At 40.3% G+C, this 12,944-nt stretch overlaps 1 pseudogene; it reads right to left on the reverse strand.

Annotated features, from left to right (window-relative positions):
• Window positions 1-10,296: 10,296 nt before the first annotated feature.
• On the reverse strand, window positions 10,297-11,743 carry LOC147340163 (transcription factor AP-2 gamma-like; annotated as a pseudogene).
• Window positions 11,744-12,944: the final 1,201 nt, after the last annotated feature.

Genomic DNA, 12,944 nt, shown 5'->3' on the forward strand with positions numbered 1-12,944 from the left:
TACTATAGTACATTACTAGGTCCAGGATTATAAAAAGCTACCTATAAAATGTATAACATAGATTTCCATCAATTATTCATTGAGAATTTATATGGCATAGGTCGGCTGAATACTTTGTGGGTAAATAAAAATGTGATTCTTGGCTTCAAGAAAGTGACATTTGATGGTCAAAAAGCAATTAATCATTTCCAAATGTGAACTTAAAGCCAGGATTTCCTCACTAAGATTAAGCCACTAAACATCATGATTGTTAGGGAAACATACTTTGAAATCTTTTTCAGGCTATGTGGCCCTGAGGCTGATTTTATCCTCCACTGTACCAACCCAGGTTTTACAATGGTGTTTTGGATCAGAGGGGTATCATAAGTCAAGCTTTCCTTTTCACATCTCTATTAACATCTTTTTCTTCATCTTCAGCAATGGGGCTTGCTCGGTCCTCACTGTTGTTTGCCAGCATGTCTCTGTCTCCCACTCTCTTTGACGTTGTTCAGTCACCTAGAAAGATGTGCAGTGGCATTCACAGGCAATGATTGGCATCAGATTTCCCTCATTATTCTGCCATAGAGTCAGCACTAAAATCGATGGGAAACCAAGTGCAATCACATAAAGTTGATTGCCATTTGGGTCCTATTGATTATCCTGCCAAATCTATGACAAGAAGAATAGCTGCACTGGATGGCAAAAAGGTAGTGACTACACATGCTTCAGCTGCCATTTGAGGTTGGCTAACATAGCATCTGCCCATTGATCTAGATCAGAAAGTAAGAAAGAGATGCCCTTACAGAAAAGCAGGCTAGTGGAGGCAAAATGCTTATTCTTGTCCACTAATGTTGACCTCTTAAACTTACCTTCAAGGACAATCATTCAACAATGCTCCTTTTATCTAACCTTGAAATTTGTTGGAGAACTGAGGACCTCTGGGGACCATCTTGGACTGAATTACTATAGATTACCCTCTCACTACAGACACACAGAGATGCTGGATAGGATAAATGAACAATAACTTGCAAATATGTAGCTTAGTTCAAAATAAAGGAAAGCAAATCCTTACAATGCAAAACTAAGGAAATCGAAAACAAGGCTCCACGGGTTTCGGCTGGGGATAGGGCTCAGCATCCAATCCAACTAAAGTTCCTTGTGGCCAAGTATTGGGATTTAATAGCCATATAGGGACAGAAGGCAACGGCAAGCCACTCCAGTACTCTTGCCTAGAAAATCCCATGGATGGAGGAGCCTGGTAGGCTGCAGTCCATGGGGTCGCTACGAGTCGGACGCGACTGAGCGACTTCACTTTCACTTTTCACTTTCACACAATGGAGAAGGCAACGGCAACCCACTCCAGTGTTCTTGCCTGGAGAATCCCAGGGACGGCAGGGCCTGGTGGGCTGCTGTCTACGGGGTCCCACAGAGTTGGACACGACTGAAGCGACTTAGCAATAGGGACAGAAGATACGGCCTTGGATCAATGAAAGATGAGATGGAATGTCTTTTGTTTTATAAAACCAGATTTCCAAAAGAGTGGTCCCTTCACTGAGGGTCAGATCAGATCAGTCGCTCAGTCGTGTCCGACTCTTTGTGACCCCATGAATTGCAGCACGCCAGGCCTCCCTGTCCATCACCAACTCCCGGAGTTCACTCAGACTCACGTCCATCGAGTCAGTGAGGCCATCCAACCATCTCATCCTCTGTCGTCCCCTTCTCCTCCTGCCCCCAATCCCTCCCAGCATCAGAGTCTTTTCCAATGAGTCAACTCTTCGCATGAGGTGGCCAAAGTACTGGAGTTTCAGCTTTAGCATCATTCCTTCCAAAGAAATCCCAGGGCTGATCTCCTTCAGAATGGACTGGTTGGATCTCCTTGCAGTCCAAGGGACTCTCAAGAGTCTTCTCCAACACCACAGTTCAAAAGCATCAATTCTTCGGTGCTCAGCCTTCTTCACAGTCCAACTCTCACATCCATACATGACCACAGGAAAAACCATAGCCTTGACTAGACGAACCTTTGTTGGCAAAGTAATGTCTCTGCTTTTGAATATGCTATCTAGGTTGGTCATAACTTTCCTTCCAAGGAGTAAGCATCTTTTAATTTCATGGCTGCAGTTACCATCTGTAGTGATTTTGGAGCCCAGAAAAATAAAGTCTGACACTGTTTCCACTGTTTCCCCATCTATTTCCCATGAAGTGGTGGGACCAGATGCCATGATCTTCGTTTTCTGAATGTTGAGCTTTAAGCCAACTTTTTCACTCTCCACTTTCACTTTCATCAAGAGGCTTTTGAGTTCCTCTTCACTTTCTGCCATAAGGGTGGTGTCATCTGCATATCTGAGGTTATTGATATTTCTCCCAGCAATCTTGATTCCAGCTTGTGTTTCTTCCAGTCCAGCGTTTCTCATGATGTACTCTGCACATAAGTTAAATAAACAGGGTGACAATAGAACTCCTTTTCCTATTTGGAACCAGTCGTTGTTCCATGTCCAGTTCTAACTGTTGCTTCCTGACCTGCATACAAATTTCTCAAGAGGCAGATCAGGTGGTCTGGTATTCCGATCTCTTTCAGAATTTTCCACAGTTTATTGTGATCCACACAGTCAAAGGCTTTGGCATAGTCAATAAAGCAGAAATAGATGTTTTTCTGGAACTCACTTCCTTTTTCCATGATCCAGCGGATGTTGGCAATTTGATCTCTGGTTCCTCTGCCTTTTCTAAAACCAGGTTGAACATCAGGAAGTTCACGGTTCACATATTGCTGAAGCCTGGCTTGGAGAATTTTGAGCATTACTTTACTAGTGTGTGAGATGAGTGCAATTGTGCGGTAGTTTGAGCATTCTTTGGCATTGCGTTTCTTTGGGATTGGAATGAAAACTGACCTTTTCCAGTCCTGTGGCCACTGCTGAGTTTTCCAAATTTGCTGGCATATTGAGTGCAGCACTTTCACAGCATCATCTTTCAGGAATTGGAATAGCTCAACTGGAATTCCATCACCTCCACTAGCTTTGTTCGTAGTGATGCTTTCTAAGGCCCACTTGACTTCACATTCCAGGATGTCTGGCTCTAGGTCAGTGATCACACCATCATGATTATCTGGGTCGTGAAGATCTTTTTTGTACAGTTCTGTGTATTCTTGCCACCTCTTCTTAATATCTTCTGCTTCTGTTAGGTCCATACCATTTCTGTCCTTTATCGAGCCCATCTTTGCATGAAATGTTCCTTTGGTATCTCTGATTTTCTTGAAGAGATCCCTAGTCTTTCCCATTCTGTTGTTTTCCTCTATTTCTCTGCATTGATCACTGAAGAAGGCTTTCTTATCTCTTCTTGCTATTCTTTGGAACTCTGCATTCAGATGTTTATATCTTTCCTTTTCTCCTTTGCTTTTCACTTCTCTTCTTTTCACAGCTATTTGTAAGGCCTCCCCAGACAGCCATTTTGCTTTTTTGCATTTCTTTTCTATGGGGATGGTCTTGATCCCTGTCTCCTGTACAATGTCACGAACCTCCATCCATAGTTCATCAGGCACTCTGTCTATCAGATCTAGGCTCTTAAATCTATTTCTCACTTCCACTGTATAATCATAAGGGATTTGATTTAGGTCATACCTGAATGGTCTATGGGTTTTCCCTACTTCCTTCGATTTAAGTCTGAATTTGGCAATAAGGATTTCATGGTCTGAGCCACAGTCAGCTCCTGGTCTTGGTTTTGCTGACTGTATAGAGCTTCTCCATCTTTGGCTGCAAAGAATATAATCAATCTGATTTTGGTGTTGACCATCTGGTGATGTCCATGTATAGAGTCTTCTCTTGTGTTGTTGGAAGAGGGTGTTTGTTATGACCAGTGCATTTTCTTGGCAAAACTCTATTAGTCTTTGCCCTGCTTCATTCCATATTCCAAGGCCAAATTTGCCTGTTCCTCCAGGTGTTTCTTGACTTCCTACTTTTGCATTCCAGTCCCCTATAATGAAAAGGACATCTTTTTTGGGTGTTAGTTCTAAAAGTTCTTATAGGTCTTCATAGAACTGTTCAACTTCAGCTTCTTCAGCATTACTGGTTGGGGCATTGACTTGGATTACCGTGATATTGAATGGTTTGCCTTGGAAACGAACAGAGATCATTCTGTCATTTTTGAGATTGCATCCAAGTACTGCATTTCGGACTCTTGTTGACCATGATGGCCACTCCATTTCTTCTGAGGGATTCCTGCCCACAGTAGTAGATATAATGGTCATCTGAGTTAAATTCATCCATTCCAGTCCATTTCAGTTCACTGATTCCTAGAATGTCGACATTCACTCTTGCCATCTCTTGTTTGACCACTTCCAATTTGCCTTGATTCATGGACCTGACATTCCAGGTTCCTATGCAATATTGCTCTTTACAGCATCAGACCTTGCTTCTATCACCAGTCACATCCACAGCTGGGTATTCTTTTTGCTTTGGCTCCATCCCTTCATTCTTTCTGGAGTTATTTCTCCACTGATCTCCAGTAGCATATTGGGCACCTACTGACCTGGGGAGTTTCTCTTTCAGTATCCTATCATTTTGCCTTTTCATACTGTTCATAGGGTTCTCAAGGCAAGAATACTGAAGTGGTTTGCCATTCCCTTCTCCAGTGGACCGCATTCTGTCAAATCTCTCCACCATGACCCGCCCATCTTGGGTTGCCCCACAGGCATGGCTTAGTTTCATTGAGTTAGACAAAGCTGTGGTCCTAGTGTGATTAAATTGACTAGTTTTCTGTGAGTATGGTTTCAGTGTGTTTGCCCTCTGATGCCCTCTTGCAACATGTACCATCTTACTTGGGTTTCTCTTACCTTGGGCGTGGGAAGAACCCTGATTGGCTCAAGGATTTAACAAGGAGGTGGTCTCCACCCACAACTTTAAATGGATTTAGTTTCTAAGAATAAGAATTGATGCTTTTGAACTGTGGTGTTGGAGAAGACTCTTGAGAGTCCCTTGGACTGCAAGGAGATCCAACCAGTCCATTCTGAAGGAGATCAGCCCTGGGATTTCTTTGGAAGGAATGATGCTAAAGCTGAAACTCCAGTACTTTGGCCACCTCATGCGAAGAGTTGACTCATTGGAAAAGACTCTGATGCTGGGAGGGATTGGGGGCAGGAGGAGAAGGGGACGACAGAGGATGAGATGGCTGGATGGCATCACTGACTCGATGGACGTGAGTCTGAGTGGACTCTGGGAGTTGGTGATGGACAGGGAGGCCTGGTGTGCTGCGATTCATGAGGTCACAAAGAGTCAGACATGACTGAGTGACTGAACTGAACTGAACTGAAGAATATGAAGTCACAGGTTTCTGCTAGATGTGTAATATGAATTTTCTGCTTAAATGGTATGAGAATCCCTAAGCTGAAAAATCAATATTGGTTTCAGACCAATAAAATCTGAGCCACCTGGCTGAAAGAAATGGAAACACATCCTGTAGAGATCCTTCTACAATCCAGGACACATGGGACTTCAGAAATGTGATGGCTTGGAAAATATTGGTCAAAATATTCTTGATATTCCACTTAATTCTGGGCAGGCTCATGACTGCATTGACCAGAGTACAGCTGAAGTGATGCTACATTATTTTTTTTTCATTCTTAAAAAAAATTTATTTTATACTGGAGTATAGTTGATTTACAATGTTGTGTTATTTTCAGGTATTCAGTTAAGTGATTCAGTTATACATATACAAGTGTCTATTCTTTTTCAAATTCTTTCCCCATTTAGGTTATTACAGAATATTGAGCAGAGTTCCCTGTGCTATACAGCAGGTCATCATTGCTTATCTATTTTAAATATAAGCAGTGTGTACATGTCAGTCCCAAACTCCTAGTCTATCCTTCCCTCCCCCCCATCCTTTCCCCCAGTAACCATAAATTCATTTTCTGTGTTTTTGTTTTTATAAATAAGTTCATTTATATAATTTTTTATATTATACCTATGAGGTATTTGTCTTTCTCTGACTTACTTCACTCAGTATGACAATCTCTAGGCCCATTCATGTTGCTGCAAATGGCGTTATTTCATTCTTTCTTATGGCTGAGTAATATTTTAGTGTGTGTGTGTGTGTGTGTGGGTGTGTATACAAGGCTTCCCTGGTGGCTCAGCGGTAAAGAATCCACCTCCATCTGTTTGTGTCATCTTTGATTTCTTTCATTAGTGTTTTATAGTTTTCTGCATACAGGTCTTTTGTCTCTTTAGGTAGAGTTATTCCTAGGTATTTTTTTTCTTTTCATTGCAATGGTGAGTGGGATTGTTTCCTTAATTTCTATAATTTTTTATTGGTAGTGTATAGGAATGCTAGGGATTTCTGTGTATTAATTTTATATCCTGTGACTTTACTATATTGATTAGTTCTAATAATTTTCTGGTGGTATCCTTAGGGTTTTCTATGTATAGCATCATGTCATCTACAAACAGTGAGAGTTTTACTTCTTTTCCAATCTGGATTCCTTTTATTTCTTTTCCTTCTCTGATTGCTGTGGCTAGGTGGGATGGGGTGGGAGGTGGAAGGGAGGTTCAAGAGGGAGGGGACATATGTAAATCTATGGCTGATTCATGTGGATGTATGGCAGAAACCAACACAATTTTGTAATTATCCTCCAATTAAAAATAAATAAATTAACAAAAAGAGGTCTTGAACCTACCACCTTGTGTGCTGAACCACTTATGCTAGAGCCCTAAACCTCCATGTAAAGAAGTACATTCTGAGACTGCCATGTTGGAGAGTTCACATGTAGGTGCCCCCCCTACATGTCAGCTGAGCTGTTAACTGATAGCCAGAATCCAGAACCAACTGCCAGCTATGACTATGAGCCATCTTGGATGTCTAACCCAGTAAAGCCTTCAGATGACTCTAGGCTCAGTTGGCATCTAACGGCCAAACCATGAAAAAACTCAAGTAAGAGCTACTCAGTCAAGTCCTTCCTGAATTTCTGACTTACAAAAACATGAGCAACATAGTCATTTTAAACCACTATGCTCTGGAGTAATTTGTTTGTAGCAATAGATAATCAGAAAAGGTAGGGGGAGAAAATCTGAGCAAGAGATGCTCACTAACACAACTATGAACATGAGAAGAAAGGATCCTTACTGAGGGAGAAGTCCACAAATAATACTCAGGAAGATACTAAGAACTAGAGACATTATAATAATCTAAAAGAGATGATGTGATGTATGTTAAAATGATTATAGATGAGATCAGACATTCAGGGTGGTAAAGAATATATATGTATAACTGAATCACTTTGCTATACACCTGAAACTAACACATTATTAAATCAACTATAATATAAAATTAAAAAATGTTTAATTATTAAAGAAATTTGACACACACTCTGCTAGTGATATGGGCTTCCCTGGTGGCTCAGACAGTAAAGAATCTGCCTGTAATGTGGGAGACCTGGGTTTAATTCTTGCATCAGGAATATCCCCTTGAGAAGGGAATAGGAACCCACTCCAGTATTCTAGCCTGGGAATCCCACGGACAGAGGAGCCTGGTGGGCTACAGTCCATGGTGTCACAAAGAGTGGACATGACTGAGAGATTAACACTTTCATTACTAGGGATACTGTGGAGAATCAGGAAGGCACTTACATGATTGTTGGTGGGGCACAAGATGTTCTAACCACTATGAAGAACAATTGAGTTGTATCTATTAAAATTACATTATAGTTATGCTTTGACCCAGCAATCCCACTCTGTGACTCTATCCCATATAGTTGAGTGCTCTCAAAATGACCTTCACTACAGTATTATCTTTAAGTGTTAAAACAACAACAACAACAAACTAGAAACAATCCAAGTGTAAGGTGTTGGTTAAATTAACCGTGATATATCCACACAATGGAATGCTACATAAAGGCATAAAGGAATAAGGTCATGTTTTACAAAAAGCAAAACAGACCAATGTTAATATAGTATATAAAGTTGCCTTATGGTAAACAAGGGAGAAAAATCAATACACATTTAAAAATCCTTATATTTGTATAAAGAAACACTAGAAGGATACATAGCAAACTACTTAATGAAGTTATTATTGAGGGAGTAATGCATTGACTTTTAAGCTATATATAAAAGGAGACTAAAGTGAGACGTTTTAAAAATAGGAGTTAAAACAATAATGAAAAACATGAAAAAAATAGTATCTGAAGAGAGTTATTTGAAAAAGAGTAATCAAAATTGAAATTTAATGTCTATGTTAAAGACAGCTGTAAACAAACCTGTGAAAATTACTTATAATCCAGCAAAGAGAAATGAAGAGTTGGAAAATATAGCCCAAAAAAACCTAAGAAACATGGAGGCAAGAATAAGAAGATACAATACACATTTAATAAGATTCCAGTAAGAGAGATTAGAGAGAATGGGGTAGAGGTCAACACAGTGAAACTGCAAAATACCAAAAATATGGTGAAACAGGAAAAAAGACCAAAGAACAAAAATTAGACTGAGACTTCACAATAATGTCAAAAGATAACTGAATACTATCTTCAACTGTTAACTTCAATTCTATTGTCAGCAAGATTGAGTTCATTCAAGACTGAGTCAAAACAAAGATAATTTTAGAAAAACAAAGAATGAGAGAGTTGACATGCATAGAACTTTGCTGAAAAAACTCTAAAGGATATATTTCAATAAGAAGGAAATGGAACCCAAGATAAAGAACTGGGATGTGAGAGTAATATGAGTTGTCATTGCTCAACATGGAGTTCAAATCTAAATAAATATTAACTATAAAACAGTAACAAGGGAGGTTAATAAATGAGGGGCAGCTAAATACTAGACAACAAAAACATGGAAGGCAGGAGGATTCTGCTTAGAGTTTGTGTTCCCAGATCTTCTCTTGTTCAGGTGGAGGGTAAAGACACTAACTTTTTAGGTCAAGTATTCATGTTAAGCATTTAAAGGTTTGCATTAAAAGAAAGAAATGGAACGATAACTTACAAATGAGAGAAAAAAAAGAAATTTTAAAAAATCAGTGAAAAATAGAAACCACGAGAAGGCATGATACACAGAAAATGAAAAAGATGTTAGAAATAAAGATATTAGTAATCACAAATATATGTAGTTATTCAACTCAGCTACAGTTTCTCACCTCAGATTTTTTCTATGAAGAATACTTTTTATTACACAGGTTTCATATATTCAACAATTATTTAGGGAACACTGAGAGGCAAGGAGTTCAATTCTAAAACTCCTTGTTCACCCACACACACATTTTTGGGTTCAGCCCAACAGAAATGAGACAAAGTTATTGCTTTGTGAACTGAAAGCTTCAATTAAATAGGTCTTCCAGAGTCAAGAACAAAGCTCAAAATCCTCTTAACTCTTAATAGTACACACAAATAAAACCTAAAGATGTACCTTAGATTACCCTGTCACCTTTAAAAATTAATATTAAAATCAAATCCCATTTCTCAAAACATCATGAGAAGTACACCCGTATTTACAGACCCCATTAAATTATGCATAAATAAAATCTGTACATTCAATGCAGTTTCTTAAAACACAGAGCCTCCTCTGGGACTTGGGCATGACAGACAGCAAAAAAACAATGCTTCATGCCTCCCTTTTCAAGTTTCTTCGAAACACCAAGATGTGAAATAAATATGCAGAATAAAGCTTCTGTACCTTAAAAAAAAAATGTCATTTCAAAGAGTCTCCTATTTGAAGAGTTAACTTTCAAAGTTTTTTTTTTTTTTTAAGGAAAACATAAAACCATCAGTAGGCTTTGTTTCTACAAGTTTCGTAAAACCCAAAGGGCCCTTTTGAACAAGGGGTTTAAAGTGTGTCAAATACCACCTATTAACCACTTGTTATGTGGGGATAGGATCCTTGCCTTCTATGGTATGTAAGATGAGACTGAAGAAGCTATATACTTTTACCTTAACACTGAAAGTTATTGTTGATCTGAATCATATCATTTGATATTTCAACAGCCGAGTGTGTGTGGGTTTTTGCTAGCCTGGGGAATTTATTTAAAAGGTTCTAAAACTTGTACCACCACTTTCAGAGAAAGGAAGAATGGAGTTCCACAAAAATAAAACATAAGCTTAACGGGCAAAGAACCAGCACTTATCACCTTCTGACATCTCATCCACAGAGTTATGGAGACACTTCAGCACTCCTTAATTACTAAGGAATCCAGGTGGGCATGTGAAGACCTGGAAATCAACTGAGGCCTTTTTCATAGGAAGGTGGGTAACAACTCTGTCCCCCAGGCAAGCGAGGTGCCAGTCTGCCCTGGTGGAGATGGTTTGGGAGTCCTTTTCCTTCTAGACTCTTTGGCCCTTGGGTCACCACCATTTTACTTCTTGTGCTTCTCCATCTTCTCTAGGGTTTTGCTAGAATTGGCTGGACTGTGGTCTCCAGGATGGTCCATGACTCTCAGGGCTTCTTTTATGTAGTTCTGCAGGGTAGACACAGCAGCACAGATGGCCTGGTTGCCAAGTCCATGGGTAATCAGGCTGAAATGAGACAAGCAGCTCTGGATGTTGGTCTCTAGGAATGGGGTGGGCTGGTTGTTCCCATTGGGAGTTCAGTCTTGATTGAGAAGGTCTGTGAATCTTTTGCACACTTGATATGCAGCCAGCAGCATATTCTTCCTAGCTGCCATCACATGCTGTCCTCTGAGATGCTGCTGCTGCTAAGTCGCTTCAGTCGTGTCCAACTCTGTGCGACCCCAAAAACGGCAGCCCACCAGGCTCCCCCGTCCCTGGGATTCTCCAGGCAAGAACACTGGAGTGGGTTGCCATTTCCTTCTCCAATGCATGAAAGTGAAAAGTGAAAGTGAAGTTGCTCAGTCATGTCCGACTCCTAGCGACCCCATGGACTGCAGCCTACCAGGCTCCTCTGTCCATGGGATCTTCCAGGCAAGAGTACTAGAGTGGGGTGCCATTGCCTTCTCCAGTCCTCCGAGATGAGGTCTGGTTGAATACTCAGCCACGTATTTACTAGGAAATTCTGCTTTTCAGACACAGGCAAAGTCCTAGGCCAAACGAACAGCCTCACCTTCTACTAAAGATGCCAGGAGGGTGACATGAGGGGTGATATGAGTAGTTTTCTGTCCCTTGGCTGGAAGATTCAACTCATTTTGTCCAACTTCTCCTGCAAGGACTGGCCAACATTTTTACCCTTGGCTTTTGTAAGAATACCAACTGGGGCTTCCCAGGTGGCACTAGTGGTAAAGAACCTACCCACTAAAGCATAAGACTTAAGAGATGCAGGTTAGATCCTTGGGTGGGGAAGATCTCCTGGAGAAGGAAATGACAACCCACTCCAGTATTCTTGCTTGGAGAAATCCATGGACAGAGGAGCTTGGAGAAATCCATGGACAGAGGAGCTTGGAGAGCTACAGTCCATAGGGTCACAAAGAGCTGGACACGACAGAAGTGACTTCACACGCACATGCAAGAATACCTACTAGTAATGATGCATCAAAGTACTCAGGTGGGGACAGTCACTCAGGACTTCAGCAACTGTCTCTATGTATTTCCATGCAGAGCTGCAGATGGACACTCTTTCAGGGACCAAGCAGAAGACCTTACTGAGATTCATCAGAGCCCCCACCAGCTCCTCCTGACAAGGCAGAGTCAAGGGGCTCTTGGTCACTGAAACAGGACCTTTGCTGAGTAATTGTCTGATCATGAGGAAATAGATGCTGGTCGTGGACATCCTGCACCTGTCAACATCCTGCACCTCCTCCACCTGGGGCCCTGGTTCTCAGCCAAGCCCATGGTGTCCAGCGTGTGCATCACCTTAGATTTTTTTTAATCAATAAAAATTCTTTAAATATGATGACAAAAGAGAAGAAGAAAATAGGCCAACTCAAGAACAGAAAGAAATGAGATATCCACAATATGCATGTCAAATGAAATAATCCTCAAGTCAAAAAGGCATTATTTGGGATAAAGTAACTTGTTACATAGTATTAAAAAGGAAATGTATGTGTGTGTGTATATATATATATATATATGTCATGAATCAGAATGCATCTAACAGATCTTCCAAATATATAAAGCAAAAAAAAAAAAAAAAAAAAACCAATACTGCATAGGTAATTTTAAAAGTATTTTTTAAATTTAAAAAATTCTAAAACTATTCAATTAGTGGGGAATTTTAACACACCTCATTCAGAGAGATATAGGTTAAGAAGAGGAAAACTCAAGTGTATGGAAGAGTCAAACAACACAATTAACAAGCTTGAGCTAATGGATTTTGTAGAACCAAACCCAAAAGCTTGTGAATAGACATTTTTCTCAAACATTGGAGACTGCTTACAAAAATTGACTACATACTTAATTATAAAAAAATCTCTCTGAAGTATTTTTAAAAAGTCTCAGAAATGTCAAATAGGACTTTCCATGGTGGTCCAGTGGTTGAGAATCTGCCTGCCAGTGCAGGAGACAGGAGGTTTGATCCCTGGTCTAGGAAGATTCCACATGCTGCAGAGCAAGTAAGTCCATGCGCCACAACTAGTGAGCCCACGGGCCAGAACTCCTGAAGCCTGAGCACCCTAGAGCCCATGCTTCACAACAAGAGAAGCCACCACAATGACGGGTAGCCCCCATTCGCCACACCTAGAGAAAGACCACAAGCAGCAGGGAAGACCCAGTGTAACCAAAAAACAAATATAATAAATAAAGTAATATGTCAAATAGTATCTCACTACCAGGCAAAAATTGATATAGCAATCATTACACTATCTTACACCATCTACCATTTGACTTATTTAGTGTTTGTTCATACATGCGTGTGTACATACACCAAATGCACATGTCTTTGGAGAACAGATGGAAAGCTTTCTAAAAAGAAAGGTTATTTTTTCCTGTTTGCTCGAGATACTGTCTCGTATGATTCACCATCCATGTGTTGCTATTTTCATTGTGTTTTTCAGCTGTTCATCAGAAGGGTAGTGTTGGAAACATTTGTTCTACATATCTATGAATGAAATTT

The sequence above is a fragment of the Bos grunniens genome, chromosome X (assembly GCF_055505025.1).
Source record: "Bos grunniens cultivar Pamir isolate PY7600 chromosome X, Bosgru_T2T1.0, whole genome shotgun sequence".
NCBI classification, from domain to species: domain Eukaryota; kingdom Metazoa; phylum Chordata; class Mammalia; order Artiodactyla; family Bovidae; genus Bos; species Bos grunniens.